We start from the raw sequence: 16,724 nt of genomic DNA on the forward strand, positions 1-16,724 counted from the left end.
GTGTCTCATTGTACTAATGTTCCTAGATCTGCAAATTTCATTTAGGAATGTAACTCTATGCATTTAAAATTAAGCTTACTCTGATATGCCATTCAAAATACTGGTAAAATTATGGATAGTAAATTTTCACAACCTCAACATTTTAATAGTTTTTTAAAAATTCTTAAATAACACATCATAAAAGCAAAGATAAATTTAACAATTGTAGGAACTGTATGTTTAATATAACAGCCTATTGCGTTTATTTATGTAGCCAGCTAATAAAAGTTGTAGAATGCTGCTCTGCTTTATGTTATTTGTAGGGTTATTCTGAGAAGTTGTACTTAGAAATTGCAATAGTAATTTGTTGCATCTTTAAAACAGTCCAAACATGCCAATATGACAGGGGAGTTACGATTATAATTCTTGAACCATTTTAGCTGTGATCTTTGTATGTTCACTTCTTTGGCTTGTCATCATTGAACTTCGAAGAACAGTAATAGCAGTCATTACTGCTCTTGTTCTCTAATATTTTTTAGCAAATAGAGCCTATCATAGAGCTGAGTTTTAGAAATGCTAAACATCAGCAGTGGTCAAGGATTTCAACTCATGTTGTAGTCCATCCATTTTTGTGATATTGCACTCCTGTGTATTGTATATGTATTGCAGGATGCCGTAGCTGTTGTTATGCAAAGGAAGCCTCAAAAGGAGCTTGTGTAGTTTCTCAAACATCCTTCTGCCTAGGCAAAATCAACATGCTATTTATCTTTTCTCTTTCTGAATTTTTTTTGCATCAGGTTCTTGTGGTGACACACTCTGCCTCACAAGCTGAAATTTTCCCCATAAAATAACCTTTTTTTAAAGGAGAATTTTCCATCTGTATATATAGTAAAGTTACATAGCTAGAATTGAGTTGGTTGGGGGTGTTTAAAGCCTTTATAAAGCTTTCTTTGCAGTGGCGCAGTCATTCCATTCCCAGCTGACTTTTTTGCAGAAATGTGCCAGAGAATGATATATTTAATTCTACTGCTGCCAAGCAGCCCATAAATCAGTATTGAGGCACCTGGAAAATATATTAGAAAGCTTGCTAAATTCCAGACTCACCTGGTCTGTGCTAAAAAACAAACAAAAAGACCCTTTTCTCAATGGCCAGAAGTTTCATACTAGACTTCATTGAATTGACCAATCTGTTTTGTTTTTCACACAAATCCATCAACTATGATGTTATATTGCTAAAGGATGGTGTGAGGCTTCTCTTATAATTTATCTGAGCCATCCCCATAGCAACATTTTCTTTATTTATAGTGAGGTCTTCCTGGGTTTCATTTCAGGCATGCTCCATGTCTTCAGTAGGACTTTCTTTTTTCTCCTTCTTCATTGCTTTTGCAATGTGCCGTGTGTCCCTTGGCCGCGACGGCGGACATATTCATCCTTCTCCTTCCTAAAATTAAACTGCACTCAAAAACATGGTAAATCTGGTCTACTTAGTACTGCAGTATATAATGCAACACCCAGTTTTCTCTCCTTGAACACACTGCCCAGGTGCATTCCTGGACACAGGTTAGACCACATTCATTTTCACTTGACTTCCAGGACCCTTGTTTGCATAAAATAGTACACAGTCTTTGTTGCTTCCCAAGAGAGCACCCATGGGAAAGGTTTATGAGCCTTTTCTCTTTCCCAGCTGAGAGAAAGATCCACTGCTGATATTGCCTGTTTTGTTCTTCCTTGGTTTCAGTGATGTAGGCTGCAGAGCACCCCTGTGTCCCTCTGGTGCATTTTTTCACTTCTATTCATGTGCTCAGTATTTCGGAAGTCTTCTTTTCCTTCCTTGAAGCAGGTTCTGTCTCTGCTAAACTTCTCCATGGGTCCCTTAGCTTCTCCCCCCAGCCCCAGTAGATGTCACTGAGTTGACAAAAATCACTTTTAGTTGCTTTTGACTTCCATGTGAGCAAAAGAAAATCACTTTTATCCCTCAGGTCCCCTGAAAGCTGTGTTGATGACCTTTGTGCAGTTATGTCATCCTCATGTTCTTTTCCTCTTCTTCATCTGTCTATTTAACTCAAGAAAAAGGAGAGTAAGGGAAAGTAGAATAACAAAACCACTGTTCTGTGTCCCTCAGGGCTATACTGGTGTCTTAGTTTGAGGATATGACACTCTTTTTCTCCTGGAAATGCAGTTTTTAACTTGAGGATTACCTGCAGACCTCTTGCTTCTGGCAGTGCCAGTCAGGCCAGTACCTCACGCCAAAGCTGTCCCACTGTCTTCCCTACAGTGAGTGTACCTACAAACTTCCATTCTCTAAAGTCACATTTTGTTCAGAAATAGCTAACTCAATGCCGTTTCTTTTCTTTAATCAGAAGAAACTTGGATCAGCTGGATGGGACAGAAAAGCTTGAATGTAAACCCACCTCCTCTAAACAGCATCTTTTTGCAGGATGAATTATTTCCTTGCAATCTGTCCCAGCAACCTTCAATGGATTTCTGGTTCAAACACCTTCCACGCAGTCCTCTGGACTTCTAGGGAACTTTCTGTGAGCTACCTGAGCCTGCACTGTACGCTTGTGTCCTTAGGAGTCTCCCAGCCATCACTGGTGCAGCAGCCTCCCTTCTTGCTATTCCCTCTTCCCACTCTGCATGTGAGAAGGTTTCCAATTCAGAATTCCCCATTCAGTCCTGGCAAACAAGCCAAATTCATCTTTCTTTTATCTGAAGGACAGACAGCATTTTCCTCTCTGCTGCTATCCATGACCTCTTTAACAAAAGAGATTATGCATTGTACAGTTAATTGAAAATTATGTGACTTGTTATTCTACCTTAACAAGCAGGTACAGACCAGCCCTGTCTGAAATTTTTGAAGAATGATGATCCCTAAAATCTGCATTTTCCTTGTTCTTGTGTATGCACAGCATTTACCTTTTATTTTAAATGGCAATTGCTGTGGTATTTTAAAGTGCAGTAGGTGGTCTTTCAAACAAGTTGAGCTGATTTTTCTAGCTGCCCCAGATGAGAAATTTGTCACTATTCATGTATGGCAAAATATGGGTAATATAGGATTTTTCCGCTTGGAGGAAAACTTAGAATTTGTATTACTACTCTTCAGTGGTAAGCCCACAGAGTACGCGCTTTGGAGAGAAAGCAGAGCTGGAGGTAAAATGTATAAAACTTAAATGCACAGTTTTGTGCTTTAAGTCTTCCTGTCATTTTCATTTTATTCTGACAGTAGTTTCTAATGCCATTCTGGGTCAGTGTTGATTAAGAGGAATACTGTACTAGTAATTGAAAAGCACCACTATTCTTTCTCTTAGCCTCTTGGTCTTCACTTTTGTAGTTAATTTTTTTTCCCTTTTTTAGAGACTGGTAGTATTTTAATCACTCAACCTTGGAAAAAAGGAGGACAGTTCCACTTAAAGGTTGTTGATTTCTTGTACTGTAGAAAAGAAGTCCTTGCATATCTGTGCCCTTCAAATGTTTAGAGAATCCAGGCATCTGTTCAGGGCTCTAGATTCTATGGAGTTTGATGGGATAAATTGAAGCATTGTAATAATTAAAACATTCTTGTTGTAGCTATCATTGTAAACACTTGATTCAGATTAGTAAAGTTAGTGGTATGATTTCTTCTGCTTTCACAAGGTTTTGAATTATGTCTCAAAACAGGGCCTGTAGCGGGGGTCATTTTTAAATAATCATTGCTGAGTTGGAGACTGTTTGTCAGTGCTGAATTATCCTCTTTTCACTGTTTGTCTGCCGGTAATGCAGTTATACATGCAAAATTAAACAGTGGCACATCAATTAAATTATTACCTAATGGGTACAGGAAACTGCTTACTTCTGCTAGGTGTCTAGAAGTTCATTGTCTAAGATAAGATACCTGTATTGGATGCCTTCATAGGTGACTGAGAGACTCACAGAAAGTGACTTATTTTGTCTAAAATGTGATAAGATGGAAGTTATCCTGTATTACCATATCACTGTCGTTTAGTGATGAAAACCATCTAAGTGTGTAACTTGTCAGTGTATGTCTTACAATCTGCGACTCTGTTTGAGTGCCTGGTGTTTTGTTTCAAATTTTTACTGCTAAACTTGAGAAAGTTTGACTGAATGATATATCAGGAGTTCACAACTCTAATGAATTTGCAGAATAATTCATGTTAGAAGGAACATCACAAGGTCACCTTGCCCAGCTTGGCACTCAAAGAAAGGTCAGGTATGTTATTTCAAAGTGTGTTATCAACGTTTAGAAAGATTGCTTTTCAGCCGTGAGACTGAAAATGCATCAGAATCAAGTATTTGCATTCTTAGAGCAGAACATGGCTCTTCTGGTGTATTAACAGCTACATGGGATCCTCCTATCTTAGAGCATGGTTGCATTTTGTTTCAGAATTAGTAATGAATCCAAATGAAAAGAGTTTCCAATTTTGTAGTTGAAAGAACAACAGCTAAGTCCTAGTAATGAACACAGGGAATGTGGCGATGTGTTAGGAGATGATTAAATCAAACATGCAACTTTCATCCCCCTTAAGAGTGCCTACGTGCAGCTTTCTATTATTTTCAGATGTGAGCATTTCTGAATTTCTCACACATGCATCTTCTGACAATGAGAGAAACTGAATTTTTTAATTGAATTTTTAATTGACGTATAAAGTATCTTAGTCACTTGAATGTTAAATTGACATAAATTTGCAATGCAGAAGATTCCAGAAAGCACTAATCAGGCATGCATTCAGAGGAAGGTGAAGACATAATATATCCTGCAATTTTTAAATTTGTATCAGTTTTTATTGCACTTCATTTTTCATGTTTGATAATTGATCTGGGCAAAGCAATAAACAGATACCTGAATGAGAGCAGCCTGTCATCAAGAAGTTGAGGAAGTTGATTTACAAGATTAAATGTATTGTCATACATTAATAACTGGTGCTCCTTACTCTGCATCAATGAAGAAAAAGATGCTAGTTAACTTAGTAAAGGAGTAATTAAACTATTAATAATAATAAAACATATTATGTTTCATGCCACCTGTTTAGCAACATCTGGACTCCCTGGTTTCTAGTGTTGTATAAATAAGTTAGCTGAGAATTTAACCTGATAAATATTTAAATGTTAAGTAGTTTTTCATTGTGATGTAAAGGCCTTGTGTCAAGGAGATGTTGACTTTTCAAGTGCCTTAGCCACTTGCATGTTGCTTTTTGCTCTATGTTTCCTCAAATATATTTCTGACAAGTAGACCTGGTAGTTATGAAGATTAGAAAAGGTTTTCAGAAAAGGTTTTCAACCTCAGTCATTTCTTATTAAATAACACTCTCACATGAAGAGATTTAGGAGGAAAACTAGCATTGGTAAAGCTGAATTAGTTTTTTTTAGTATCAAATTCAAGATCAAGCCCTTTCAGGATTAGATCAACTCTTCTGCATCTGAACTTTCCTATTGCCTAAGTACACCTACTTGAATTTGGAGGGATTTTTCTCTTCTATGAAATATCTGTAAAAAATGGTATTTCAAGTAGTCAGCTGGGCTTCTGAACAGTAGAAAGAAAATGGCACCTGTAGGTGTTCATCCCTCTTATCTCTATCACATAAAATGTTTGATCTCACAGTCTAATGTGTCCTCTGTGAGAACCTAGAGAAGTGGCCAGTGGCCAACTTTAGTGTAACTGAAGATAGGGAAGTAGCATCTCATCAGAAGTTGTTCTGGTAATAACAGACCAAGCAATGTCCTGCTCCCCTTTAATTAGGGCATTAGGCTCGTCAAGGGCAATTAGTGGAAAAGCTCTACAATTTTTATTGTCACCCAAAACAGCAGAAATAACTGCATGCAGGTTCAAATCTAGAAAAATGGGGGATACTACTTTCACAAATCATTTTTCCTTGTAATGCGAAGTAAAAGAATCATTTTATGTCCGTCACAGTAAGATTAAGATGCTTCACAAATTGTGACCACAACTCAATCATAGGTCAGCTATTCTTTCTAATAGAATAAACTGTGGGGAAATGCCTGTAAAATGCCTGTATTTCTATTTTAAGTGCTGGAATCAAGAGTATCATCTCCCTTATTGCACCATGACAGCTTCTCTAGATGATGATGGTAATGTTAAATGATGCCATATAGTGCTTTAAGGTTTATAAACCTTGAAGTCTTTATTACAGGTTTTATCATTTTGTATCCGCATTCAGTATTACTTAATATTGAATTCTGAGTGCAAGTCATAAAAGTTGCAAAATCTGGTAGAGGTGGCATGAGAAAGCCTAGATTAAGTGTGACTGCCAAAAACACTTACCACCTCCAAAAACAGCCAAGGGATGTGCCTTTTCACTTCACTGATGTGCATTTCACACATAAGAAAGTGCCCTGACCTGCACCTTACATTTTGTTTGAGGTAAACGATTTCTGTTCTTCTGCACAAGGTAGCAAGCAACTAAACTGTAACTATATCTGCTTTTCTCACTCAGAAGATGGATATTTCAAACAATTTAATATTAATTTTTGTCTCTATTTTTCAGTATGTTCATGCTGAGAAGTGCCACTTACCTTTTGAAAATTTGGAGTTCTGATCTAAAAAGTGCGTATAATTTAGTCACATGAAATATACAAAGTAGAAATGTAAATTTCAGAAACTGCCAAAGTAATTTTAAAAGCACTTTTAAATCCATGAGAATGGAAAGCAATTTTGAAAATCCAAGTTTTGTGACAGCCTTACAGTAACAGATAATTGTATCAAAACATGTTTCCATCCTATTCTGTATCAACTTCAATTGATGAAACAGCAAGCTAGTTTTATTCTCTGTAAGATTCAAAATAGTGTTTTTCCCTGAAATACATACCACCTTAATTGACTTTTAAATTATAAAAGTGGCATATATGGCATTTTTTACTAAAAACCCTTTTATTTGAAGAAAATCAAATTCCCATTCATGACACATATCAGTGCAAGAGAGTAGAACATGGCAGAAATTAGCATTTGATAAAGGAATGTCGTTTTCTTCTCACGTGTGAAGACCCTGAGAATGGGTCAGGTGCAGTGTAGTTTTAAAAGATGTTGAAGGTAGATCTGAGAAATGGAAAAAAATTTAAACCAGTAAGAAAAGGAAGGATGAATGTGTATTGATTAAATTTAAACTACCTACAGATGGCTTTCAATCATATAACAGTAATTTTCTCTGTGCATCTGCATCTTTGCACTCACTAAATTAGTGTCGTTTTTCCTGCAAAATGTGATTCAGTCCTAGTTCCCAAGTTAGATGTTAGCAGGTGAAGTGAACAGTACAGAATGTTCCTCTCACCTCTTGTGGCTTCTGAGAGATACTTCCACTTCTGTTTTAGTGTCCCCAAAGTTGTTTTCTTCTTGTTTTAAGAGTGCTTGAAAAGGAAAAATGTTAAGGACAAAACCCGAACACCATTTACAAAGGTAACGCTGATAGAAAATTCTGATTGCAGGGACCTAAGCTATGTCCTTGCACAGGAGGACTAATTGTAGGCTAACACAGAAATAAAATACCTGCAAATATGCAACCCGTATGTTTGTCATCATCTATTAGATAAAAAAATGCACCATAAAAAGTCTCATTTTCAGTGGATAAAAATGTGGCTGTCCGGCTTTAGAAATGGTATTCCTTAATTTAGTGCTCTCACTAAAGTGAAAATCCACAAGCTGCTTCCCTGTCCCCATCCCCTCCAGTGAGAGACAAATGGCAGACCTACCAAGCTAAGAGCAATTTACTGGAAACCACAATGAGATAAGAAGATGGACAGTAACAGGAACAACAAAGTTGATAACAAAAAGATACAGAATTTATATAAAAAGCAGATGTCATACAGGCAAAAATTGCTCTCCAACCAGGACAGTGAACAAAACAGTGGACAGACTGTCCATGTCCATGCTTTCTTTTTCCCTCAAGCCCAATACAGTGATAGTATCTAATAGCGCCATATCTTGGCCACACCCACACAGCTCCAGGCTCTGCCCCATCTAAGCTACTACGAAAAATTAACTCTGTCCTTGACTGAACCTAGGACTGCAAAGGTAGAAGATACCAGAAAGTTAGTGTTCAAAGAATGCAGAATTAGGAAAGATTGTGAATGTCTGAGTTCTTACAATGGACATTTTAACTAAATCTCAGTGCAGTTAATTTTTACTCTTTGTATTCCTGACCATTAGATGCTTACACAATATTCCAGATTCTTAGCACTTGCCCAGTAGGGGCAGAAGGTGATGGTTGTTCTTTGTTGGCTTATATGCACTGTGTGCCAAAATACCTATGTACATGTGTTGGTTTAGTCTTTGACAGATATAAAAAAGGCAGTCAGTCACGATACTTGTTGAGGCTTCTGTTTCTGATAGTTTAATTGACCTTCATTAAGTACTTTGATGTAGGATTTTTCTGCTTGTAAGAACCAAGTTATACCATGGTTGTTTCCATCATTTATTACAGGTTTTGGTGTTAAAGGCCCTTGTTTCAGATAACACTAGTAAAAACTTCCAATATCCTCTTAATTACAGAAAGTAGAATAATGGTCTTTTGCTGCAGCCTTTGCAAATGAATGCTTGTGTTTCCTATGAATATTGTACCTTTATGCACATGTAGTGCTTCTCAAAAGGTGCTGGCTGGGACTGGCTGGAAGCACTGTCACTATGTCTTAGTTTCTGGTCATTTATGGGCTCTTGTTTTTTTTATTGGTTAAATGTTTCAGAAAAAACCCACTTCCACCCCAACTTAACAAGCAGTATTTTAAAAAATCAAAATCTGCTGTTTCATGCTTGTAACTAATGGGATTGAACAGCAGCAGTTTTTTAATACACACTTACAAAATATTAAAAGGATAACAAATTCTCATCATCTGAGATAAGTGAGGGAATAGTCAATTTGCTGAGGGGCCTTGTTATCATAATTCCATAAGGTAAGACTGTGATACTGCTACTTAATATCTCAATGGGCTCAATTAAACAAAAGTCAAGAAATGTATTTTTCCTCCCAAGGAAAGCCTAGAGAACCTTCAGAATCAGCTTCAAAGTCCCATTGATCTCTCCATTGCATCTCTATAAAATTACTTGAAATCTGGTATTACTGATACAATCTTCAGTGTTACTGTGTTTTCCATTTTCCTTTTGCTTCCTCTTGTGGCTGTGTTATGCAAGAGGTTGTGTGAGCATGAAAAAGATTCAATGACTACTCCCTAGAGTTAGTAATTTTATATATGTAGAATGTATGGTAATTTATAATGATGGATTGGACTTCAGGAATTTACGTAAGACAGCATTAAGATGCAGTAATGCTTAAATCCATGTTTTTTGTAAAGATATATAATATGAGTAGTGCAGTTTGAAAAACCAGGTCAAGACAAAAGAAAACAGCATTTTGTTAGCACGTAAAATTGAAGGCTTTTATTTTTTAATAAAAGGAACTAGATAATTGATAGAATTGCTCCAATATTCCAAAATGATGATTTTAAACAAACATAATGAGATCAACACTTTTAAAGAGATCATTTTGAGAATTGTCAGTAGATTGACAAGCCCTACCTTACAAAGAGAAATGGAAATAAAACCTACCTTGTTGCTGGTGGTTTATAAACCTTGATCAATATGTAGGGGAAGAAACAACAATGAATTTCAAAATTGCTTGTATTTGTGGGCTCAGCTGTTAAGTAATTGCTAACAGTCTGGGATACACATACTATGAAATTCCTTTGGTCACTAGATGATACTGTTCCAGTTTACTTCCTTTAGTCCACATAAGCCTAGAAAATTAAGTTAACTGGGTAACTGTGGAAAATACACTTAAAAATAAAGTAACTTTTTCAGGTTGTAGGGAAGGCTTCAGTCTGCAGGTGCAATAAAGACAAAATTTGGTATTACTGTATCTGGCTTGGAAGGGGCCTCCAAAGGTCAAGCTGGTCCAGTAACAGAAGGTTGCTTAGGACATTATCCAGCTGATGAGATGGAGATTCATCAACCTCCCTGGGCAACCTGTTCTGTCATTTGACCACCACCACAGCAAAATTAATCTTCTTTTTATCAGTTGGAATTTACTGTGTTCCAGCATGTCTTTTGCTTCTTTTTCTTAGACTCTGAGTCTCTTTAAGACAATCCTGACCCTGTCTTCTCCACACCATTCCATTAAGTAGAAGAAAACAATAGCAAGATCTCTCCATAACCTTCCTTTAAGGCCCAGATGATGCATTTCTTGTCTGCCATGTGTTCCAGTCCCCCAGCTGTCTTTGTGATGCTCCACTGAACTTGTTCCAGTATTTTGCAATGCCTTTTTTAGCAGGAAAAAAAAAAAAAAAAAAAAAAACCCTGCATCTGACACTCTACGTGTAGTGTAGATGCAGAATTGTTTGAGTGAGAGGAAGAATCATATTTTTGTTGGGCTGGCTTGACTCCATGTAATAAAACCCAGGATGTAATTGGCCTTCTGTGCTGCAAGGGCACTTTCTGGACTCGTGCTCAGATTGTCTACCAGCACTTCTAGGTTTCAGAGGTTTTTTTAAAAACTTGCTTTCTAACCAGTTGACACCCATCTGTGTGCTGGTACAGGGGCTTATTTAATCTTGAGTGCATTTGCCTTTGTTGAATTTTGAGTTTGCTGCTTAGCTGTCCATCTGAATAGCAGTCCTGTGCTCCAGTGTATTGACTACTCCTCCCAACAACACATTGTCCACAGTCTTTCTTTCTTTCCTGTCCTTCAGGCTGTTAATGAAGATGTAAAACAGTCTTGCCCCCAGTACCACCACCTGTGGGGCACCTCCAAGTAACCATCTGCCAGTTGGATTTCATACTGGAAATGAAGCCGTTTTGTCTGGCCAGTTTTCTGCCCACCATATCATCTACTTTTATGGTCAAAATCTCAGTAAGGACACTATATAGAGTGAGGGTAAATTGGCACTTTTGTTATTTCAAGCAGTGTAGAGTAAAATCTGTAATTCCTAAATTAAAAGTGGATAAAGGCAGTTTGAAAGTCTTTAACCTCAGTGACATCATTGCAGATACTTAAGGTACTTCAGGACAAAGTTCACCAAATTTTAAACCACAGTTTCATTGTGACAGTGTATAAGCTTCAGGGAATAACCATCTTATTGTGGAATCAGGGCCATAATAGGATAACTGTAACTAAATTCACTTAAACATAGAAGTTTGCTTTATTTACTAGAGAGAATTGTAATAGTAGCTCCATTTGTTGCATTTTTAGTAAGGCACTGTACTTGCAGATTTTAGAAAGGAAATACTGTGGAATGTGATAGAATATCCTGAGTTAGAAGAGACCTGCAAGGATCCTCGAGTCCAGCTCCTGGCCCTGAACAGGATGATCCCCATGAGACACCATGTGCCTGGGGGCATTATCCAAACACTTCTTGAACTTTGTCGAGCTTGATGCTGTGATCACTTCCCTGGGGAATCTGTTCCAGTGCCCAACCACCCTCCGGGTGAAAAATCTTTTCCTAACATTTAACTTTGTTTTTGGAATTGATTACTTTCAAATCAGTGAAAATAAGGGTAATTTCTCTACACTTCAATAGGGGTGCCTATTATTAAACTAACCACATGCAGACTAATAGATTCTGATCTGATACATAATTCAATCATGTAGCAATAACAGGAATTTTAAATTATTTCAGACTCATGGAAAAAAAATGGTTGTAAGAAATGTAATCAGAACATTTCTATGTACAAAGGCATTTTTATTCTGTCTTTCATAATACCTTGCTTCAAATTCACCTCTGAATATCATCTGCAAAAGTATCCTCATAGTAAATCAATGTAGAGTGCCTTTAACGTAATTTTTATTTATATTAATATATACACACTACAACATTATATATGTCTGTGGTAGTGTGTTTTCATATGTATTTAGTAGGTTTTATTCCAGCCCCTAACCTGCACCAAAGAGGAAGCGAAGGTGTGCTAAGTACACGTGCATATAGAAAATTACTCCCTTCATGTAAAACACACATTGTGTTATGGCATACAATTACAACAACTAGAAAAAAATCTTGTTGCTGTCAACTTAATCATCTCATGGAAGCTAGAAGGAATTTTTCCATCAAGTTCCTGAGAAGCAGGATTCAACTCAGAGTACCAAAGCGGCATCTTTAAGGTAGAGTGAGTAGGCTGCATAGGTGCTAATCACCATACAATGCCAAACAATGGTAAAGTCTACTTTAAATCAATTAATTAAATAGGAGAGTAAAGTGAAAGTGCAAGTGGTTCTTACCACGGTAATAACATCTGGGTAAAATTCTTTGGTGCCTGATGGTAAATTAAGAACTGAATTCCCGTTTTCAGTCATGACATAGGCATTAAATGGACTGTTTTAAAGGACTAATACTTTATGATGAAAAACAGAGTTGGATGCCAATTAATTCACTTTGATCCTTTGAAAATGTTGTACTTACCCCATTAAGTATATTTAATAGAGATAAATTAATGTTAAATATATTATATAATACAGTTCAATTTTTAATAATGGAATTTCTTTTCACTCTGAAAATTATAGGTTCTCAGCTGATTGACTTAGCATATTTAAGAAACTACAGTACCCTAACCTAACACATGGTAATTCCTTGTGACGCAGTCAGTGACACAATATCGTCCTGCTTCTAGGCTCTATTCAGCCCCTCATTAACCCAGCACCTCATTGCATTGAATCAGCACTGCCTGACTAATCTATCAAAATTAGGTGGGGGAGCACAAAGATTACTGTTTCCTTTTACAGACAAATTTAATTAAACAACAAACTCAAATGAGTCAGGTGAGCAGCTGACCTGAGATGTGAAAAACTCAGACTTGCCCCAGTAGTCCTTATGCAGCTCAAAATGATAAATTTCACACTTGCATACTGGAGGTCTCCCACACCTGGAAAGTTGTTTTATTTTGTTAGAATCCAGCTACTACAAAGCCTATCTTGGTATTATTGCACCACTGTATGTGAAGACGTTGGAGGGCTCCAGGACGGTTTGGGTGGATACAGACGAGAGATCTCCGTTGGTTGCTCTTGGAGAATAAGGTTTATTCGGGATGGTGAGAGGTCCTGCCTTGAGCTGCTAGACACAGCACGTGGCCGGGCCTGAGGTGATGGGGGAGGGGAGAGACAAAGGGGGGAGCAGGGACTCCAGGAGGGGGGAATCCAGGAGGAGGGAGGAAGTTCCAAGAGGGGAGGGGGAGTTCCAAGAGAGGAGGGGAGGGGAAGTTCCAAGAGGGCGTCTGGCCCCTCGAAGACCCCTTATCAGGGGGGCTTCAAGGTGGGCTGGAACAAGACTTGGGCCAATGGGGTTACAGACACTTGATGCTTCAGGGTAGGGTTACAGGTGTGGGATGAACCATACATTTTGGGGGGTGAGATGGAACAGTCCATTTGACTTTTGGACCTATCTGTAGGTAAGGGTATTGTCCAGCCAGTAGGGAACATGATATTCATCCTGGCTGTACTAGTGTGACTCTTCTGCTAGGCAATCATATTTATCTATCCTTCCCAACAACTGTAAACTGTTGCTTTACTAAAAATCCATCCTCCCCCTTCTTCCCTCCCTCCTTCCCTCCCTCCCAAAACAAAATGAAACAGAACAAAACAACCAGTTTTTGGAATTCCTTCATGTCTTACTGGAAAATTAGAATAGCAAAACAGATAAGTTGTATTCCTTGGACAGACAAAAGCAGGGAGGGTCCTTTGGAATATAATCGTTATCAGATAGGCTGACAAGTGGCATGTATAATTTCTCTACATTGGTATTAAATCTTTAGCAGCTAAAGGTGTTATGCTCTGCTGTACAATTCTGTACCACAATGTCTAAATCAAGCTCCAAAGAAAAAGCCATGTCTCCTGCTCTCTTGTGAGCCGCTAACAGTCTGAAATAATAAGTAAATCACAAGCAAAGCCTTTGAGACAGGGGGTTCGGAGGATGGATTTCTGTGTGTTATCACTGTAGTTAAATCCATTCTTCTGCCTTGGGATTGATTATGTATATGCCTTATACTGAAAGGCTCAGCTTCTTCCTAGGGAGACTGAAATTCATCTCATTCAGTTGTGGCCTTGTTCAAGCATCTTTCATTCACTAGGACTTTTCTGATAAGCTGTGCTTAGCTTACAGAAACTTCAAAGCAGAGGCAAAATTATTAAAAGAGAGAGAAAAGAGCTGCACCTCTAGTTCAATCTTCAAACAATACAAAAAATCGATTAAGAGTCAGAGATTAGCTTCACTGTAACCCTTCCCACATTCTCATCAAAATTAAATGTTGTCTCATTCCTTCCCCATTTTATTCTAAATTCTACTTAAAACTTAAGAGATCGTTAAAAATTAGTCTGGCAATATTATTTACAAGCTGCACTTTGGAGCCCTGTGGATAAAGATTAGTTGTAGAGTTGCCATCAAAGTAAACAAAGTAAGAGAATTAAATTATTTACAAAGCAAATACTAAAAAACCTAATCTTGAAGCTGGAAGAGTTCATTTGCTTTAATCATTCCTGAGGAGAAAAAACACTGTCTTAGGTGGCTTCTTGAGTTGGACATTGGCCTATCTTGCCTTGGTTTCTGTAACTGTGAGTGCATAATCATATGTGGCTTTGTCATTGGGAGAGACAACTAGTGTGCAGAAAATGTCTAGACATCACTGAAAGGAATTCTAAAAAGCACATCATTATTAAAAACTGATGGAAGTACTTTCAGAAGCAGTGGTACTAATTTGAAAGTTAGGATGGCTTTGTAACCAAAGTTACAAAGTCCTGGGGCACAGCCTAGATTAAGTTGCAGTGGGGGAACCCGGGAGAAAGCATCCAAGCTGAGCTATTCACACTAATATTCCTGGAAAGAGCAGTGCTTTTGAGTATTGGCCCATTAGTGTGTGCATAACTCTTTCAGGATGGGTGAGTCAGAGTAGACACTCAGCCATCTGGCCATGGCAGCAGCTGATGCAGGAGCCAAGTCACCTGAAGGCTGTGAACAAAGAGAAAGAATATTTTCTGGATTATGAAGAGGAGTGGAGGAAGATGTCTCAGCTTTCTGTTTTGCCTGATTCTGAAAGAAAGGGAGCAGACAACAATGAGCAAGAAAAGAAGGATGGTGATCAAATATATTCAAGGAATTGTGCAATTAAAAAATGTAAGAAAAATATTCAGAGCCCTGAATATTTTCATCTAGATTTTTTGTCTTGGATCTCTTTTTTTTCCCTGTCTTCCAGATACCAGGAAGTTAAGCGGTTCATTCCTTTTGCAAGGTCCTATTATCATCCAACAAGTATTGCATTCATTGACAAGCTAAAAGGGTACTTCATCTAAGAAGTATATTTACAGGGCCCGGAATCACAGAGCCTTCAAGCTAAGGTCTCAAGCCATTATGACCCTGAAGAAGATGCAGAGTATTATCAAAAGCAGATATCATCTTTTGACTGCAGGAGTTTTGAAAACAAGATCTATGTGGAGGTTCCTGCCAGCCATCATTCTGAGCCCACTAAACCAATTCATTTGCAGAATCAGTTGAGATTCACCAGTTATTTTATAGGGAAACCAACTGATGCTGTATAAGTTGATAGACCTGTCAGTAAAAAGCACTATAAGCCAATCCATCAAGCTACAGCTCCTCTTACTCCTTCAAAATACAGCATACACAACCTCAGTCAATTGATAGTCCTGTCCTGTCTCTCCCAGCACAATCACAAGCCTCCACTTTCTAAAGTTAACTCTGTGCCTGACCCTCCTCTACCTCAAAATAAGCCAGCAATTTTCACATCCTCTAGATGTGAAAAAAGTACTTCCATCCTAGAGAGGACATGGTGTGGTTCACTTTTTATCCTTAGAAAAGCTTCCCTGACAAAGGCCCTGTTAAAGGAACTAACAGATTCAGAAAACACTCACTCCTTCTTAAAACTGCTTTACAATAAAACCTGACCTTGTGCTGCAAGGCCCTGTGAGCACAAGTTTGGAAGTCCTAAAGCCAAATTCAATCTCTTGATATATGAAGTTCAACATAAGTCAGTCACCATCCAGATCTCTCAATTCTCCCACAACCAGTTTCAAAAGCACACGGCTTATTGCAGCTTCCCAAGTTTGACAGTGGAATGGATACAATACTTTCAGTGAACGGATTCAGCAATCCTAAGTATCAACCCAGTAATGTTGATGCTGTTCATAAAGCCATTCCTATAAGCCCTTCAGCACTAAAGGATGAGAAAGAAGACCACAGACACACTGTTGCAGCCAAAGCAAGAGGAGTATTTAACAGCTATGGTGGTGTGTTCAGCTCAGTAGGGGTTGGAGTTAGTATTTTTGTAATGCAGGGCATATTCCAGATGGACTAGCGCAAGAAATCTGTTTTGAAGTCTGCAAAAACAACCCTTCCACTCTTGGTCAAAGAGAAAAGTAAAATGCTTCTTAGCCCCTCAGTAATGTCAAGGCTTCATGAGTTAACATTCCTGAAATCAGTGGAGCTGTGCTTGTTGTACTGTGATCCCAAAACCTGTCAGAACAAGTCCCTTCCTGGGGATCCAGACTATCTCATTGAAGGAAACTGTTTCTCAGTCCTAAATGACCCTTTATAAATATGAAGTTAGCTCAGTGAATAAAAAAACGGGAAACTGAGATCGACCTCGCATATAAGGTGAACCACTCTATTTCATGGCCAGTGAGAGCAGCTTGCAAGCATAAAGTCAGTAACAATAACATTTATAATATGAACCAGTACTTTCTTCCCATTTTGGACATTTGACTTGCCATTTTCTTTGTTCCAGTTCTTTAAGTAGATCATATGAATAACTCATC

General features: G+C 38.0%; 1 protein-coding gene across 10 annotated transcripts in view; it reads left to right on the forward strand.

The window, feature by feature from the left end:
- The window catches only part of CTNND2 (catenin delta 2), a 667,938-nt gene that overhangs the window by 596,067 nt on the left and 55,147 nt on the right, over positions 1–16,724 (forward strand). The window lies entirely within an intron of this gene.

This window comes from Taeniopygia guttata, chromosome 2 (genome assembly GCF_048771995.1).
Source record: "Taeniopygia guttata chromosome 2, bTaeGut7.mat, whole genome shotgun sequence".
Classification (NCBI taxonomy): domain Eukaryota; kingdom Metazoa; phylum Chordata; class Aves; order Passeriformes; family Estrildidae; genus Taeniopygia; species Taeniopygia guttata.